The following is a 20,868-nucleotide window of genomic DNA, read 5'->3' as shown; positions in this document are numbered from 1 at the left end:
CAGATATGAAACTAAGAATTTGACGACTATACTACTTATGCACCTATATACCCCTCAACCCCAATCAAAATAACTTTTTTGCCTTGTCTTGGAATGTGTGTCGATAGACCAAGAATCTGGCAGATGCTACATCTTACAATCAAGCTAGTGTGATGCCAAGACGAGCTAAGAGATGAACAATACTTTTGGAGGTGTTAGACTTTATTTTCACAAAGAAGGTCCATTTAGAGAGCTGGAGTTCTACCAGTGTGTCGCCAAGTGTTGTAGCAGCTACAACCACCCTCCAAAATGTTTCCTTAGCCTGTTTTGGAGCCTCCATACCAACCTTCACAACATCTTGCCTTGCTTCGTCAAGTCCTCAAGCTTTTGTGTCTTTCTTGCTCAAAGTCAGCCTGTCGATCACAATTTGATCTTTTCCCTTCATAGGCTTCTCACATGGACTTAGTCTAGTTGTAGGTTGAGCAGCCTCCCCTTGAAACTTGTGCATTTCTGGAGGGAAACCATCCTTCCCTCCATAAATTGCGCAATCCTCTCTGACAGCCTGCTGGGTTCCAGGATTGTGCAATCTTGTCAGCACACCTTCCCAGCAGGATTTGTGCAAATTTTCCCAATAGTAGGTTGTTCAACCCAGGATTTGTGCAAATCTGGGCAGCAGTCAGCTGCTCTGCCCATAAATTGTGCAAATCTCCTAGGAAGCCAGCCGAGCTCCCCACCAAAAATGCACATTTTTCTCTAGTAGTCAAGCAGTCTCTCGCATGTGCAGCTGAGTTGACCGGTTCCCTCTGGGATTGAGCAAAATAGACTTGCATGCATGGGTTGTTTCTCCCAAGGCAGCATCCAAAGGCATCCCTTGTTTCAAGGATCTATGTTTAGCAGTTGGAGGTTACATGCAAGAAGCCATTCTGAAACCTACCACCAAGTGTTGCTTCCCCTAGATTCGTGGCATGTGTGTCACAACCTCGGTGTTATCAAAACTCATCAACCAGATGCCACAGAGATCATTCCTCACATCAACCTTCTAGCTCTGACATCCCACATCATATCTAGGAGCAGTCGGTACACTCAGATCAACTTTTTTGGGGTAAGCTCGCTTCCCATGCCTTGTGCTACATTTCTGTCGCTTTTTGTGTTTTCGCTTGTGGGAGTACTATTTTCTTGATTTCTTTGAATGCCTACTGTCATTTACACGTATACTAGCTTGTCCTAGCTCTGTTTGAGTTTTCATTTCTATCTCACTACTATCGCATGCATGAAACTATTTTGCATGGACGTTCGCCCAACCAACGAGCTGCCTCACCCACATGCATGTTGATATGTTTTTTGAATCTTTCATTCATGTTTCACATGCACTATCGATCACTTCTGCTATCACTTAGTGTCGCCATGAATTCACTGAATTACTTGCTTTTACTTTCCCATTGGCAAGTCAGGCCAACCTTGGCTTGGGCTCTGCCTTCACCAAGGCTGCATTGCGCAATCTGGAAAAGGAAGGATCACCTTCCTCTCCAGATTTGTGCATTCCTGCCTAGAACTGGCCCCTAGGACTGTTTTGAGCATTTCTGGAGGACATTGGCTACTGGGCCCAATAAATTGCGAAAAACTGTCCCTGAGCAAGCAGTCCTTCCCAACTGGAATTACGCATTGCGCAATCCTAGAAGTCAGTAGCTAGATTGGACTGTGCAATGCGCAGTTCCAGCAGTAAGTCAGTCTCCCAGCAGCCCAGACTGTGCCTTGTGCAGTCGGTCTCCCAACTTCCCGGCTGAAATTACGCAACCTTCATGATCATTCACCCAGATATGTTACAAGTTAGTTCTCATGTTCATTTTGGTTTTCAACTAACAGATTGCTTGCCATGAGTGTTGCTATGTCTCCAGGTATCACAGGTGTTCATATGCCTCTCAGCAGTACAGGTACAATGTTTTCTAGGAGAGCAGAGATGAAGACACCATTCAGAGCACGCCTGGGGATGTAGTCAATCAAGTTTCCATGGACTTGCCTACCCACGAAGACATCAAGTTGTTCGTAGACAAGGACATCAAGATATGACAACAACAACATCACAACGAGCAACATCATGAACATCAGCCAAAGACAACATACCGAATGCAACGAATGCAAGCGGAGGGTTGTTGACAACACTGAGGCAAAACAAGGTTGCAAGCTCAATCAGGTCCATTGATGATGAAAGTAACTTTGGAGACTCCGGCTATGAAGTGATGGCATGACATGAAGATCATGTGAAGGCAGAAGATGGAACAAAGAAGGAGTTGCATGTGCTGAAGCAACAACTTAGGAAGCACATGAAGCTGCACATATAGACGAATGAGTTGCAACAGGAACATGAACAAGAGTGGGCGCAAAATGCACTCATAGATGAAATTGCACCCATACAAGTTAAGGATCCATCCTAGCAGCTGACATAGAGAAGACATGGTGAGCAATGTTGTTGATCACATGCAAGGGATTTGGTAGCATGCATGTCGTTGAGCGCACACATGCAATCCAACCCATTCAACACACTCACCAAGGCGAAGACAAGAAGCAAGTCCAACTAGAGATGAACAAGTATTTCGGTAAGTTGACGCGCATGACCACCAACACGCACTTGAAAATCGACACGGACACTATGCATCAGTGTGTTTCCGGTTCAACTGTACCCAAGAAGACATTGCGCATATTAGCAGAGGAGTTGTATGAAGGGGTCAAACCAATGCACCAGTTGCAACGAAGGCAAGAGTTCGCTTTAGCAAGATGTCACCATGAGGGATCTTTGTGATCACCCCAAACACGAGCTTTGCTACTCCTCAAGAATTCGAGAGCTAGCCGTCTTGACCATGACTTTGTCGTAGAAGTCTAGTATACCTCCAGATCATCTCCATGACTTCATGTCAACGTGATGACTTGTTAAGGTGTGTCATGGTGCCACCCCTCATGAACTTGGATGAAAGTATCTCCCAAGAGTTCTTGGTATGCCTACATTCCCCATTCTCGGATAAGGAATTCCACGCATGGCGACGCTGGTGCTCCAGTAGCCATTACCTACCACGGGCTTGGAATAGACTCCTAATATGTCTCTGCCTTGCACACCACACACTGACAGTGCCAAAATACATTCCGAGCCTTGAAGCAACTCCATGGAATTATACATAACCTTCTAGTGCCTCACTAACAACACTAGGACGCCAACAAAAGACATATAGCCTACTCAAAATGCAAGGTTGAAGGCCATTTAGGTAAAGTTGATGGGGTCATATGGCCTCAAGGGAAAAAATCCTCAACGCACACAATGTCTGCCGAGCAGAAAAGTAGCTTGTAACTTAAGCAAATAAATGGATGTAGGCAAATGTAGACCCTACTGAGAAGATGATCTTCAATGTAATTTTTTCATATTAATAAAGGGTATCTAAGCCCACTATTTCAAGTTTTTATTCCAAGCTCTTATGGCTTTTGCTGCGACCTGCAACATGGCCTTGTGTTCCTTTATTATTCATTTATGTGTTTTTCTCACTATAATTAAGCATTTCATTTAGATTAAGATTCAGTTCAACGTTATAGCTTGGTTCTTATTATCATATGGTTTATTACATATTTTGTGCCTTTGTTGTTTTGTGATCAACAGTAGCAACTTATTCACACAACATCTTATTTCCAATTTAGAATATCATGCTTGCTTAATTCATTATCAGTGTCATCCACTTCAAAGAAGCAACACACACATATACGTTAGACATGTCCATCAGTGACATCTCCCCACAGGGGGCTAACCACATATTCAAGAATTGATAGCACAAATGCAATCCCAAAAATCTAGAAACATTACAATTTGAAATGCATCATACCTTTATCAACAGATAAACAAGTATAAGCATATACTTATCTTTGACCTTGTAGGGAAACTATGTTTGGGACAAGGACTCTCCACCCAATCATTGATAGCTACAGCCACACTTACTTGCAGGTGTCACCCCCAGGCTAGATTCCAAAGTCTAAGGGGGATGGTTGCTTGAGAACTTGAATACCATCTACCAACTGAAACAGGGACTCCAAATGGACACCTTCCTCAATACCACCAACTTACTGCTAGTTCTTTGTCACGTAGGGAGTCCAGAGGTACTCTACCTCACCCCCAGGTGCACACACAATGATTCACCCCTGCTAGGGAGTCCAGAATCCACTGCAACAATAGTGAAGTCACCACAAGTATTCAACCAGGTCTTCCTTTGATGCTGATTTAGGATGGCCTATTCCCAAGTTGTTACAGGGTTCCAGAGTCTAATATCTCAACCCACAGCCTCCAGGGGATCCAAACTATTATAGGGCCCCAAATATTGCATCCCAACCCACAACCTCCAGGGACGCAAGTTGTTACAGGGCTCTAGAGACCTCTGTCTCAACCTACAGCCTCCAAGGACCAAGCTATTATAGGGCTCCAGTTATCCAACGGATAAAAAATATGCTCAAAAATAAAAATGCTCAAAATTGCTCAAAACCATTTCCAAATCATAGATCTCATCGTTTTGATTTCAACGATGCTTGAACCACCTCAATTTGACACCGTATGTGAAATTTATCGCGTTATAAATTTTTTGCAAAACAAATAAAAGTCAACTTGCAGGGTTGAATGGGCTTTTGGCTAGGCAGGCCGTACATGTGACGTGGTGCTTATGGCAGCAGGTGACTGGGATGTATGGTGGGTAGGTGGACCAATCACGTGCTGACACATGGCAAGTCGTACAAGCGAAGTTGACACATTTTTATTGGTTGCTTGGTTTGAGGTGGCCTAATCATGAGGCACCATGTGGCCCAATGGGAGGGTGCCACGATGTCCTTGAGGATCTGTGCCAAAAAATTTATGGGTCGACCGACCAACCTTGCTAAGATCGAACCCACGATCTCTTTATTACAAATCGACCGTTGAACTAATAGACCAAACGAGGTGCTCGTTATAACTATATGAAAAAATCATATTTAAATTAAATGGGTTTCAGTGTTGGTGAAGGGGGCAGGGCACATGGCCCTAGCCCCTGGTTACACGATAGACATACGACCATAGTGTGAAGGCAGGAGCGCCAGGATTAAGCCCTGTCCTCGGTCACATTCAACCACCTGAAACCACAAGTGGAGGGCCTGAACCGAAGGGGTAGGGGCATGGCACCCTACCACACCCAAAACCTAGCCATATTGGCCACCATATAACTGATGACATGGCTTAAAAATAGGTGGTTAATGTCTCATTGGTGTGTTTAAACTGGCGTCAATTTGCACCTTTTTTGGAGGGATTTCCATCGTTCCTGTGCCAATTTGTCACTCGACGGTCTGCCAAAAGAGGAGTTTCATTGCCTCGTTAGCAATTTTCGTCAATTTGCAAGACATGTAGTAGAGAAATGGAGAAAGAGGCCTATCTTGGTCATTTTTCACTCTTTTTGAGCCCAAGAAGAACCTAGACAAGGGTTTTTAGGTGTTGTTGACACAATGGAAACATTATTTTTTGATTTCAGAATTGTATGTTGATGTAATTTACATATTGAACATATAATAAAAAGGGCCAACATTGTAAGTTGGACCTGGAGGCGTAGCCTAGGACGTGTGAAATCTGTCATCAAATTGTTGTTTGTGTGATGTTGTTCATGGTCTATTTTTCTTTGTTTTATTTATGCAAACTTAACTAAAAACACTCAGTTTATATGCTTTTGCAACTTGATCCATTGCCTGCAAGACATAAAATTGCTTGCAAATTTTTTCAAGAAACCTTCACGTTTTTAATTTTAGATCAGTTTGGTATCAAATCATGGTTGTTTTGAAGGTTTGACTATTTTTGCAAGTGTTCTTGAATGTTAACAAGGTCTTAGTTGAGGAGAGGAGAATGAGTGCTTGAAGAGAAAAATCCTAAAATTGGTTCAAGGAGGTCACAATCTCCAATAACTCCACCAATCATGGCACACGAAGAGGGAAAAGAATTGATGTCTGAGGATGAGAGAGATTTTAGAAAGGATTTCTATGATATGTCATATATGGTAAGCGTGTTATATGAAGAGAGAACAACAAGTTTGCAAGGAGAGAGTTCAACCAACAAAATGGTAATGGTGGTGTTGGGAGCAAGCCTCCACCTCCACCTCCTCCTTCACCTCTATCTTCACCTCCATCATCACCTCCTTCAATACCTATACTTACTCCTCCTAAATATCCAAAAGGACATGCTAAGTCTCCTGTTTTGAAGCTTGATGTGAAGTTTGAATTGCCTATGTATAATGGGGAAGTAAATGTTGAAAAGTTGGATAATTGGGTTCGTCAAATTGAAGTCTATTGTAGGATTCAAAGGATTAAGGATGATGTTACCAAGATCCAACTTGCTTCTCTTTGTTTGGAAAGTGAAACTCTCATATGGTGGGAGGCTAGAACACAAGAACACTTGAAGAAAAGTAGTAAAATTATCTCTTCTTGGAATGATTTTGTAGCTACATTAAGAAGGAAAATTATGGATTGTAAAATTTTTAGACAAGCTAAAGGTCAGAGTGTTCAAAATTAAACACAAGAATTTGAAAGAAGAGATTTAATCTTGGGTGTAGATTTGTCTTCACAAGGAAATCTCCTTAAATACACAGGAGGATTACATAGTTATTTGAGTCATACAATTCTTATGTTTAATCTCGCCAATCTAGATGAATTATGTGTTCAAGCAACTCATTTAGAAGCAATAGACAATAATGTTCCTCAAGAGACTAGAAAGAAGCCATCCAAATCTAGAGACAAAGGAAAGGGAAGTTTAAAGCCAAAGAAAAAAGAATGCTTCAGTCAAGAAAGAGGGAGAGAAACTTACCTGTAAAAATTGTTCAAAATAAGGCGATGATGAAGACCATTGTTGGAAACTACATCCATAAATGAGACCAAAGAAGTTTAATAACAAGGGGGAACAAAATATTGTTGCAACCACTCAACAAGATCTAGGATCTGATTCAGGCGATGAAACCAACATCACAACCGTGGGAATGAAAGGTAAATCTTCTATTGCAAGTAGTAGTTCTTCTAGTCAGCCTATTGAGTCTCAAAATGATAAATAAAGAATTGAGATTTTCCATATCAGGGCCATTACAAAACAAACAAAAGTTGATACCTTGTTTGATAGTGGATCCCAAGTCAATTTGATTTCTGAAGCTATTGTCAAGAAATTAAACTTAGAAAATACACCTCATACTAAGCCTTATCCTTTGGGTTGGGTATGTGATGATGCCAAGCTGTAAGTGACAAGAAAATGTAAACTTAAATTCACCATCACTGCAAAATTTATTGATGAGGCAAAGCTTGATGTTGTACCACTTGACATATGTGAGTTTGTTTTAGGGAGTCCATATTTGTAAGACTGAAAATCCATATTCTGTCGTCATGATAAGAAATATCATCTTTTTAGAGATGGAGTTGAGTATATTGTTAGAAAACATTACAAGAAATTGAACTTATCTCTTGTAAGTGTTGGTTAGATGACAAGGCTTGTTAATGTTAGTAAAAAAATTGTGTTGTTGATTATTAAAGCTAAAGATACTACTAAATCTGAAGCTTTTCAAGGATGTGATTCTAAACTCAAGCATGATTTGGTTGAAGTTGTTAACACTTATGATAAGATGTTTCAGGAACTTGAACGATTGCCTCCTAAAAGAGGAATCCAACATGAGATTCAATCGTAGTAGTATGCACCTCTTCCAAACATTGGCATGTATAGAATGTCAGTTTTGGAGAATGCAGAGATCAAGAAGCATATTCGAGTGCCGCTTGACAAAGGGGTCATCAAGCCTAACACATTTCCTTGTGGGACTCCTGTTGTCTTGGTTTGAAACAAGGATGCTACATAGCGCATGTGTGTGGATTTTAGATCTTTGAACAAAATCACGGTAAAGAATAACTATCGTCTTCCTTATATTGATGTTTTGCTATATCAATTAAAGGATGTTGTTTATTTCACTAAGTTGGATTTGAGAAGAGGTGATCATAAGATCAATATTGCTGAAGGTGATATTTTGAAATTTGCTTTCAAGAGAAAACAAGGTTTGTTTGAATGGTTAGTTATGTCATTTGGGATTTGTAATGCACATGAAAAATTCATGAGAGTTATGAATGATGTGTTGAGACCATTCCTTGATGATTTTGTCATAGTCTACTTAGATGATATTATGATTTTCATTAAGACTCGTGAAGAGCGTGTCAAGCATTAGAAGCAAGTTTGAGATGCCTTAAAGAAAGAGAAATTGTATTTGAAGATGTCTAAGTGTGAACTTTGGAAAACCTCTTTAGTTTATTTGGGTCATTTGTAGGAGGGGGTGAATTGAAGATTGATCCCTCAAAAGTTGAAGTAATTGTGAATTGGCCTAAACCCAATAATGTAACAAAATTTAGGAGCTTTTTGGGAGCATGCCAATATTGGATAAAATTTACAGCTAACTTATCACTCATTGCATCACCATTACATGCTTTGGCAAGTGTGAAACAAGTATTTCAGTGGGGAGGCAAGAAGTAGAAAGCCTTCGATACATTGAAAGAGAAAATTAGTACACCACTAGTTCTGGCACTTCTAGATCTTAACCAACCATTTGAGATTCAAACCGATGCAAGTGATTAATTATGCCATGGGAGCAATTTTGATGTAGCATGGTAAGCCTATTTGTGATAATTTTGAAACCTTTACCAATGCAATAATTAACTATCCAACTTATGATAAAGAGTTGTATTCTTTGGTACAAAGCATGAAGAAATGGAAGCACTATTTGATGGGTAAAGAAACAATTATTCATACTAACCATCAACCTTTGCAATATTTATAATCGCAAACCAAGCTACAACAAGCTATACATTTCAGGTGGATGGGATTTCTACATAAATTTTATTCGGTAATCAAGTACAAGAAAGGTATATACAACAAAGTTGTTGATTTATCAAGGCCTATTATTAATGCATCTTCCATTCTTAAGCATAACTCAATCATGCATGAAAGTTATATTGAACAATATGCTCAAGGTGACGATTTTAAAGATGTTTATAAAACTTTGATTCAATGCAATCATGTTGAAGAGTTGGATTATCATGTTCATAACAAGTTGTTGTATCATCTTGGCCAGTTATGTGTTCCACAGGGTGAAAGAGTTAATTTCATAAGGGCAGCCTGCACTTCTCTTATTGCTGGTCACTTTGGTGTAGGCAAAAAAAATTCACAAATTCAGAGGTATTGTTATGGCCTTCGATGAATAAAAGTGTTTCGAGATATGTAAGAGGATGTTCCATGTGTGCTACTAGAAATCCTAGCAATAGTAATTTGGGTTTGTATACTCCACTTCTTATTCATTCTCGTCCTTGGGAAAGTATTTATATGGATTTTGAAGGAGGACTACCATGTCAAAGAAAGGTCACGATGATATTTATGTTGTTGTGGATCATTTTAGAAAAATGTGTGTGTTGATGCCATGTAAGAAACAAGTTACAACTAAAAAAACCACAAATATGTTCTTCCAAAATGTATGGGTTCACTTTGGGTTGCTCACTTCTATTATTTCTGATTGAGATTCTCGATTTGTCGAGAATTTTTGGTCAAGTCTATGGGAAGTCATGGACACTAAGTTGAAGAAGAGCACAACATTTCATCCACAAAACGATGGCCAGACCGAAGTGGTAAACAAAACATTAGTGCATCTCCTTCGTGGATACTGTGATAAGCATCCTAAACTTTGGGATGAGCATTCAAATTACCTCCAACATGCCTACAATCATGCCAAGTGTTCCTATACACAAGTATCTCCATTTGAATCTTGTTTGGTTTATTTACCAAAGTCTCCTTTGGATTTCATATTTGGTAAACATATTGCAGTAGAGAGACATAGTGACGTGGACAAAGCCAATAATTTCTATGAGCAAATTCATCTAATGCATCAAAGAGGACAAGAGAATCTCGAGAAAATAAAAGAAAATTACAAAGCAAGGGATGACAAGGATCGAGCTTGTTATAGACATTTTTGTGCCTTACAACATGAAGCATGAAATGTCCATAATCTAAGGGATCCAAAGTCCCTAAACATGTTGTTCCTACCCCTAGAGGAACAAGGCCAACAAACCACAGTACTTAATAAAAGTTCTCCACCTGAAAACACTAAAAAACAAGGCAATTCTGGATCATGTCAACTGCTCCACTGAGCATCTGCGCTGAATGTCAACTGCTCCACTGTCTACCTGCATTGAATGTCAACTACAAAGAAGGCTACCTGCGCTGGGGAGTTTGGACAAGTGGCACAGTCATTCCTCAAGGTGTCAATGCCCAGGAAGCTTCCAAAATGACACTTGGATCAAGGAATTCGACTAGTGATGAGTATGAGGTTCTAGATCTCCAAGTGGAAGCAAGAACCTCCAAGTGGACTCAAGAACTTAAGAAGAACTGGAGTGGGAGAGGACACTAGTCACATCTCAGGCTGAATCATCCTCTCTCCAAACTCCTATATATGGATCTCTCTCCCATGAGATCCAGAGGCTGGAATCTTGTGAATGTAAAGAATTGCTGTTGGTTTGAGTTTAGAACTATTGGGTGATTTGCTTTGAAGGAGGTGAAGAGGAGATTTCTTTCTGCTGGGAAGGTGATGCTGGATTGGGCCTCTTATGGTTGTATCATTTCCTGAACCTTACTTCTTCCATTAATAAAGCATTTGAGGTTCTTCTATATGCATGTGTATCAATGGTGTATTGTTATACTTGTATATTTGGTTTATTCTAATCCTTGAATCAATTATGAATGTATGCTTTTTGTAGTTTCCCTCTCTTGACATTTTGCAGGATCTTGGTGTAGCTGGGCCAGTGAAAGAGCAAGGAGCTGGGGGCAAGCAGCAAGGAGAGAAGATTGGATCAATCATTAGCGAAAGACATCGGTTAGTGGATCTCTTTCTCCTCTCTTTTACATCTCATAAAGAAGTAATCTCAGATAACTTTGCTTTGATTGTTGCTAAGGAACTATCACCCTTAGAGTGGGATAGGGTCATTCCGTATTGGATACTTTTCCCAACAACAAATTGGCGACTCCGCTGGGGATCGTATCTTGTTGGTTGTTTGTTTTTTTTTCTATTCATTTCCTAAACACACGGAGTACCGAATCGAACTGCATTTGGATCTTTCAAATGCAAAGTAGAGGGCAGCTACTTGGGCATGTTTATGATTTGAAGAGCTGATCCACAAGGACTCTGAATAGCTCTTAGTGATAGCTTTTCATCCTCCTTTGAATCATCCTTTAGTGTGTACTTGATTGGTAGCTTTTATTTGGCCAAAAACTGTTGATTTTTGAGCAATCTGTGACCCAGAACCCAAGAGAAACGAGAGTTTCTCTCTTCATTGCAGGCACTGTGAAGGCAGTCTGAATTTCATCGCAGGTCCCGAAGGGGCTACCTGCGCTGAATGTCAAACTGACAGTGTTCTACCTGCGCTGAACCAGTGTGGCCTTGTGCAACTGGGGTTCTCTGCTTTCTGTTGCCCTGTTTTCATCCCTGTTTTTGCAGCCTGTTATCAGTCAATATACCTATCTGAAACCACCTTTCTTTGCCACTATTCCGCCTCGGTTGTATAAAGAAATTGTATTTGTTCTTTGTGTATTTCTTACATCATTTGCAGTTTCCCATAACGAAAGTGAACTAGTCTTGCTGTGGCCTCTTAGATCTAGACCTGTGATAAGTGTCGTTCTGATCTTAAGAGTTAGTTTGTTTGCTGTTCATAGCTGATTGAGCTTTTGCTTTCGTCATATGGTTTGAATTTATGTATTTCTAGTGTTGAAACAAGTAAATCTTAAGGTGTCTTTTGATTTTGGACAAAAGCTTGTGTGCTTTCAATTGAAATTGAATTCAAAGTTATACAACAGCTTTCTTTTTGTAGTACACCAACATTAAGAAAGAGAAAAGAAATACCTGCATTGTGCATGTGCATTTTGACAGCTTGCATGTTGATTTAGGAAAAAGTGCATTAGTGTGTGCTCTATGATCTGTGTGAAAAGATGATGTCTTTCTTTTCCCTCAGTAGTTAAGATTTTCATAAGTTGAAAAGATTGAAAAAGCTTGCTTCTCATCTTTAGACTGCATTTAGGAGTTGTACCATACATCTCGTGGTGATCCATAAAGGCAAACTGCTAAACAAAATCAACCTAAAATAAATTGAATTTACATAACAACGCTTTGAAACATAATGCAAACACATAGAGGTCTAAGCTAGAGACATGTTCCGGCGTCGTTAAACGTGACATCTTAGCGTTGAGTGGTTGGGTGATTCCTCCACGGTGAAGCGATAAGTATCAATACGGACTTGTGCTCCCACGTACCGTCGCGTATATATTGGGAGACCCCTATAGGAACAAAGCCTTTATCCATAGGAAGCCGTGTCGACCGCCCTACTGATCGCAATGCAGTGAACACAGCATTCACGAAGATCGACCACCCGTACCGTAAAATGTATTCTGTGGTTTTGCGAAAAGTTTGGCACACCCTCTGCCTAGAACTCCAAAGTAGTTTCTTTTGGCCTTTTTCAAACTCTATAACTGAAAAAGTCCATCCGAGCATTTGTCACTTCGGGCTCGTTAAAACATCGAAGGAGACTAGAGTCATCTTTATCTTTTTCTCGACTCTTAAAAAGTGAAAAAGCAAGTTGTGTCTAAAGCGTCGTTATAAAATTTATTTTAAAACGGAACATAATCACCTCCTATTCCTGCGTTGATCTGTAGGTTGAGAACATGGAACGCACCAACCAAGGAATTCCCCATGATGGAAATCCTAGTCCTTTCTCCTCTTGGGGAGAAGTTGGTGCGCCCCACATGGCCACATTGTCGCTTCCAGGACTGACAATTGGCCTGCCAATCTGGCTATTCTCAACCAATGTAGTTCAGAACACCATGGTTCCTGAACAGTCGAGTCAACAGTTAGATCAGTCTAGGGCTGCCCACCAGCCTTCTACTTCCTATAACTCTTCCTCCAATCCTTCATCTTCGCAAGGTAGAGCCGGCAAAAGCCAAGCTCCCATGGAGAAGAAGGAGAAGAAGAAGAGAGAGAAGAAGAAGAAGGAGCCTAAGGCGACTGGGGGCAAGCAAAAGACATCTGACAAAAATCCACACACAACACAGACCGGGCCTAAATCGCCATGTGTCATATGTATAGGATACCACTTCCATAGAGATTGTCCCTGTATTCCCCGGATACTAAGGGACTGGTCCCCTCGTTTGCACAGTTCGGGAGCATCAACCTCTGATAGCCATGTTGAATGCTTACCGTCAACCAGCGAAAGTGAAGGTTCAAGACAAAGAGGGGGAGCAAGATCCCCCTGCAGATTGTGTGAAGGCGATCACGCCATCCACCGTTGTCCCTTCTTAGACGAAGCGAAGAGAGTTTTGGAAGATCGTCCGGTTTCACCGTTGAGACTTCCTCCTGGATACAAAAAACTCGTGCCAAGTCCTTCGTTGGTTGAGAATACAGCTGGCCCGCTCAAGTGGTCAGCTGAAGTGTCAGTCATTGAAAATGAACCTACTGAATCCAGACCGGACGGAAGTCCAAAGGTCGAAACGACAGTTGACCCGGTTCTCCCTTCAGAAGTTTCATCTTCAAATGACACCGTCACTGAAGATTCATCTTCAAATGACACCCTCACTGAAGAGAATAAGGATGACACCATCCAGATTCTTTTCATCAACACAGACTCTGACGAGCATCAGGGCAATGCGCCCATTCCTTTATCGCAGGAAGGAACATCGTCAGGGTCACATCTGGCCGTGTATTCGGTCCCACCACCAAGCAACCTGGTTGTGTCCTTTGATTGGAACCAATTAGGCAGACCCCGGTTGCCAGCCAGTATACCATTCAGAATCATAGTCCAAATATACAGAATGGTAATGGCCGGCACTATCATTGATGAAGGGGCGTATGTGAGTATCCTTTCCTCTGTTGCTTGGAAAGCACTGGGTTCCCCGACGCTTTTGCCTGAGATAAGAAATCTCTCGGGTTTCGATAAAGGAACCAGTCGACCATTAGGGATCCTCCCCAATGTGCCCATTACATTGAAAGGGAAGGCCGTTCAAATGAACGTGATGGTCGTTCAAGGACCCTTGGATTATAACCTACTCCTTGGACGAGACTATATATATTGCATGGGAGCAATAGTCTCCTCACTCTTTAGAGTAATGTGTTTTCCACACGAAGGAAGAATGGTCAAGGTCGTAGACCAACTTTCATTTCCGGGATCACGCATCGCAAATAGTCACATACCAACCCTGAATGGTCTATTCAATCAAGAAATGTCTCCACCCCCAGTCCTTCTTCCCGATGAATGCGAGTGATTCGGAAAGATGGGACTGGAACCCAGGGGGCATGCATCCTGGCCTGCTTCGGCAGGGAAGCTTTGTGTATAAGATAGAATTTCCGTGAGAGAATATGACTAGTCCGTACCCCGTCCGTGGATGGAAGAGGGGTTGTTCTAGAATAGGATTCTTTTGTCAAAGTTACGTGTTTGGCACTAGTCATTCACCCTTGTCTATTTCGGTAGACATTTCCGAGGAAGTGTTTTGTTTGAAAGATTAACGAAACAATCTTTGGGTAACCAGAAAGAGGTAAGCCTCCCTAGGTAACACAAATGTTTTGTCTTTGAGTAGTGTTCTTCTCTTGTCGCAAGTAGCTGCTCTCTTGTCGCAAGTAGCTGTTCTCTTGCGATCTTGCGAAAAATCTTTTGAAAGTTGGGCTGACGAGAAGACAAGTATCGTATAGACCCGCTAAAATTAACGAGAAGACAAGTATCGTTAAAATTGGACTAGCAAGAAGACAAGTAGCTGTGAACACCCAAAGAAAAGTAGAGGTGAGAAGGAGGAGGGGCAACCTCGAAATTGTATTTTATACCTGGGGGCATGTGACCCTTTTGGAGTGCAAGCAAAGAGCGGTTATTTATCTGTTTTTTTGGATTAGCCGTTTCCGAACTTGCATAAAGAAAGGAGCGGAGCAAAGCTTAGTGAGATGAAGCTCCATAAAAAATAGAATCTTGAGGGGACATTTCTTATCTTTTGACTGGTAATTCGAGCAGTTTTAGCATAAAGTTCATGCTCGTTAAAAAATAAACGCAAGATCCGAGCAGTTTTAACGCGGTCTTCATGCTCGTTAAAAAATAAATATAAGCAGTGAGCAATGTTTCCTCCAGAGTTTAAGCTCATTTTTAAATAAAAAATGAACCTATCCCGGTAAATAACCGCTGTGATCGTAAATTTATCAGCCATAAAAGCCTTGGTCGTGTTTGCACCTGCCACCTCCATTTTCATTTGGCCGATCGTTCACCTCCATATGATTGTTTACCCATTTTGAGGAACAACTGCGAAGAGTGATTTCGCCTAGCCATCCTTGTGACACTACCGTGATTGGAAAATTCCAACCTGTACCTGGAATCAGTTGCTATCCCTGTTTATCACTCGTTCCTCAAAAGACGAGTCTTCTTTAAGCTCTTTTCAACTGACTCGTAAAATATGAAAAGATTTCCGAGTTTTGGCCTTCTAGCTCGTTAAAGGACCGGAAGAGCTATCCCTCCTCTAGATTTTAATCTTTTTGGATCTGAGGGGTTATTGCACAAAAAGGTCGAGCGCTTGTTTTATTCGGCTCGTTAAAATTATCGAAAACTCATCCCTTTTGTATTGTTTTATACTTTTTCGGACTTAAGGGATTAGATGACGAAAAAGGAATTTTGGAGTTAACTTTATGTATCTTTTCAGACTCTCTAAAAATGAAAAGGACCGAGTTGTCTTTGTCGCTAGACTCGTTAAAATGCATTAAATAGCGACAAACTTGTCTTTAGACGAGAACGAGTTTCCCTATCGCTAGGCTCGTTAAAACATAGCGATGGGCTTGCCCGAAGGGCAGGTTATAGAACAAGCATATGTTATCCTCCTCAAGCTTGACAAAAATAAAGAGGTACTGGTCAGAAATGACTGGGGAAAAATTGGGAGAACCTCAAAGCTTTAATGGTAGCAAGTCGCTCTTGAACATGACACTTTTTCCTCCGTACCACATCGGGTTGGGTTGTTTCATTCACCGGTCTCATCACCATGGTCTCGCCAAACCATCCACATTTGGGGTAATGCTACCAATCCATCGCATCAGTGTCGTTATATGTTCAAGAGATGTTGTTCAGAAAGAGTCAACCGTGTCCCGTCCACTACCATACATCATCTTTCATCCTTTCATGACCGCCACCCTGAATCATATTTCACAGATCGTTTTTACCTTCATCAAAATCATTAGCTCCGTTCCGTGTCACTGATGTGGGATTCATTAAGGCCCTCCTTTGACGGATCGCTTCTTGTTGACGTCAGCTCATTATCCAAGAAGTAGATCTAGGAACAACCCCCTCAGTACTTTGAAGCTTGCATGCCTCAATGGGAGCAATTTTGATGTAGCATGGTAAGCCTATTTGTGATAATTTTGAAACCTTTACCAATGCAATAATTAACTATCCAACTTATGATAAAGAGTTTTATTCTTTGGTACAAAGCATGAAGAAATGGAAGCACTATTTGATGGGTAAAGAAACAATTATTCATACTAACCATCAACCTTTGCAATATTTATAATCGCAAACCAAGCTACAACAAGCTAGACATTTCAGGTGGATGGGATTTCTACATAAATTTTATTCGGTAATCAAGTACAAGAAAGGTATATACAACAAAGTTGTTGATTTATCAAGGCCTATTATTAATGCATCTTCCATTCTTAAGCATAACTCAATCATGCATGAAAGTTATATTGAACAATATGCTCAAGGTGACGATTTTAAAGATGTTTATAAAACTTTGATTCAATGCAATCATGTTGAAGAGTTGGATTATCATGTTCATAACAAGTTGTTGTATCATCTTGGCCAGTTATGTGTTCCACAGGGTGAAAGAGTTAATTTCATAAGGGCAGCCTGCACTTCTCTTATTGCTGGTCACTTTGGTGTAGGCAAAAAAAATTCACAAATTCAGAGGTATTGTTATGGCCTTCGATGAATAAAAGTGTTTCGAGATATGTAAGAGGATGTTCCATGTGTGCTACTAGAAAGCCTAGCAATAGTAATTTGGGTTTGTATACTCCACTTCTTATTCATTCTCGTCCTTGGGAAAGTATTTATATGGATTTTGAAGGAGGACTACCATGTCAAAGAAAGGTCACGATGATATTTATGTTGTTGTGGATCATTTTAGAAAAATGTGTGTGTTGATGCCATGTAAGAAACAAGTTACAACTAAAAAAACCGCAAATATGTTCTTCCAAAATGTATGGGTTCACTTTGGGTTGCTCACTTCTATTATTTCTGATTGAGATTCTCGATTTGTCGAGAAGTTTTGGTCAAGTCTATGGGAAGTCATGGACACTAAGTTGAAGAAGAGCACAACATTTCATCCACAAAACGATGGCCAGACCGAAGTGGTAAACAAAACATTAGTGCATCTCCTTCGTGGATACTATGATAAGCATCCTAAACTTTGGGATCAGCATTCAAATTACCTCCAACATGCCTACAATCATGCCAAGTATTCCTCTACACAAGTATCTCCATTTGAATCTTGTTTGGTTTATTTACCAAAGTCTCCTTTGGATTTCATATTTGGTAAACATATTGCAGTAGAGAGACATAGTGACGTGGACAAAGCCAATAATTTCTATGAGAAAATTCATCTAATGCATCAAAGAGGACAAGAGAATCTCGAGAAAATAAAAGAAAATTACAAAGCAAGGGATGACAAGGATCGAGCTTGTTATAGACATTTTTGTGCCTTACAGCATGAAGCATGAAATGTCCATAATCTAAGGGATCCAAAGTCCCTAAACATGTTGTTCCTACCCCTAGAGGAACAAGGCCAGCAAACCACAACACTTAATAAAAGTTCTCCACCTGAAAACACTCAAAAACAAGGCAATTCTGGATCATGTCAACTGCTCCACTGAGCATCTGCGCTGAATGTCAACTACTCCACTGTCTACCTGCGTTGAATGTCAACTGCAAAGAAGGCTACCTGTGCTGGGCGAGTTTGGACAAGTGGCACAGTCATTCCTCAAGGTGTCAATGCCCAGGAAGCTTCCAAAATGACACTTGGATCAAGGAATTCGACTAGTGATGAGTATGAGGTTCTAGATCTCCAAGTGGAAGCAAGAACCTCCAAGTGGACTCAAGAACTTAAGAAGAACTGGAGTGGGAGAGGACACTAGTCACATCTCAGGCTGACTCATCCTCTCTCCAAACTCCTATATATGGATCTCTCTCCCATGAGATCCAGAGGCTGGAATCTTGTGAATGTAAAGAATTGTTGTTGGTTTGAGTTTAGAACTATTGGGTGATTTGCTTTGAAGGAGGTGAAGAGGAGATTTCTTTCTGCTGGGAAGGTGATGCTGGATTGGGCCTCTTATGGTTGTATCACTTCCTGAACCTTACTTCTTCCATTAATAAAGCATTTGAGGTTCTTCTATATGCATGTGTCTCAATGGTGTATTGTTATACTTGTATATTTGGTTTATTCTAATCCTTGAATCAATTATGAATGTATGCTTCTTGTAGTTTCCCTCTCTTGCCATTTTGCAGGATCTTGGTGTAGCTGGGCCAGTGAAAGAGCAAGGAGCTGGGGGCAAGCAGCAAGGAGAGAAGATTGGATCAATCATTAGCGAAAGACATCGGTTAGTGGATCTCTTTCTCCTCTCTTTTACATCTCATAAAGAAGTAATCTCAGATAGCTTTGCTTTGATTTTTGCTAAGGAACTATCACCCTTAGAGTGGGATAGGGTCATTCCGTATTGGATACTTTTCCCAACAACAGAGCTGATCATGGTTTCCAAGTGGGAGATCAAGTTTGGTCTTATATCAACAAGGAAATACTTCAAGGTGAAGGTTAAAATATCAAGCCAATTAGATATTGTCCTTTCAAAATTTTGGAGAAGATTGGTAACAATGATTTGCGATTAGATTTTCCACCTTATATGCAAATGTATTAAGTTGTGAATGTGGAAAAATTGACTTTGTATGAGCCTCCAATGATTGATGATCATGAAGAGAATGTTCAGATTCCATCTATTGAAAATTTGTCTCCTGAATATTTAGATGAGTTGCAAGAAGATACAATTCTTGACATGAGAATCAGGATTTTACGTAGAGGCAATGTGGAGTATCTTCGAGTGGGGCTCAAAGGTACCAATCCAAGTAAAGTAAGGTGGATTAACATAAGGAAAGTGAGGGAGTTGTATCCTTACTTACTTGTTGAGTAAAAACAAATTTTCGGTGGTCCTAAAGCTTCCATTGGGGAGGAATGATCCAGGGGATAAAAAATATGCTAAAAAATAAAAGTGCTCAAAATCGCTCAAAACAAGCGCAAAATCGTAGATCTCGTTGTTTTGATTCCAACGATGCTTGAATCCCCTCAATCCAACACCATTTGTGAAAGTTATCACGTTCTGAAGTTTTTGGCAAACAACTAAAACGTCAACTTGCAGGGTTGACTAGGGTGCTGACTGGGCAGGCTGTACATGTGACATGGCACTAACGTCAGCAAGTGACTAGGTTGTATGGTGGACAAGTGGACTAATCAGAAACCAACACATGGCAGGTCATACAAGCGGTATTGGTGCATTTTTATTGGTTGCTTGGTTTGAGGTGGCCTAATCATGAGGTGCCATATGGTTCAATGGGAGGGTGCCATGTGGCCCTCATGAAATGTGCCAAAAGTTTTATGGGGCGAACAACCGACCCCGCTAGGATTAAGCCCACAAACTATCAGTTAAAAACTGATCGCCAAACCAACAGACCAAATGAAGTTCTCGTTATAACTATATGGAAAATTTATATTTAAATTAAATGGGTTTCAGTGTTGCTAGAGGGGGCAGGGAACATGTCCCTAAACCTTGCTTACATGGCATACATATGACCATAGTGCAAAGGCTAGGGGGTTGGGCATTAATCCCTGGCCCTGGTCACATACAACCACCCATAACCATAGGCGAACGGCTCGGACTAGACGGGCAGGCACGTGGCCTAGCCCCACACCACATGGCCTCCAATGCAACCATTGGCGAGGATTCGGGTGAGGGCGGGCATGTGGCACCTTGCTACATCTAGTCCCCAACCATATTGGCCACCATATGACCAACCATAGGGCTTAGAAATAGGCGCTTGAGGCCTCATTGGTGCGTTTAAATTGGCGATAATTTGTACCTTTTTTGGCGGGATTTTTGTCGTTCCCTCACCAATTTGTTGCTTAGTGGTCTTCCAAAAGAGGAGTTTCATTTCCTGGTTAGAAGTTTTTGTCATTTTGTAGGACATATAGCAAAGAAATGGAGAAAGAGGCCTAACTTGGTCTTTTTTTAGTCTTTTTGAGCCCAAGAAGAAAACCTAGACAAGGGTTTTTGGGTGTTCTGGACACAATGACAACATTATTTTTGTGATTTGAGCATTACATGTAGATGTAACTTACATATTGAGCATATAATAGAAAGGGACAACATTGGAAGCTGTACCTAGAGACGTGGCCCAGTGTTGGAAATAATACTGAGAGGGGGGGTGAATCAATATTATCAAGTCAAACATTCCCTTTTTCAAATCCAGATAATATACGCTACTTCAGTTAATTAAAACCGCGTATATATGCAACTATGTAGAAGGAAACCCGTGTATACAATGCAAACTTATAATTTACTTTATCTTTCAGAAGTTGATTATTAATCCGTGTATCAGAATCAAATAACCAGTAACCAGAGATAGTAAAACAGATCTGAAGACTATCACACACACAAGAACACAAGATATAAGGTGGAAACCCAATGTGGGTGAAAACCACCTGCTGCAATTCGTCTCTATCTTCTTTTAATTAGAAACTTCTTT

This window comes from Pinus tabuliformis, chromosome 4_1, assembly GCF_031772625.1.
Source record: "Pinus tabuliformis cultivar Carrire ecotype Pingquan chromosome 4_1, CPIR1, whole genome shotgun sequence".
Lineage (NCBI taxonomy): Eukaryota > Viridiplantae > Streptophyta > Pinopsida > Pinales > Pinaceae > Pinus > Pinus tabuliformis.
Note: the sequence above shows the minus strand (reverse complement) of the source record.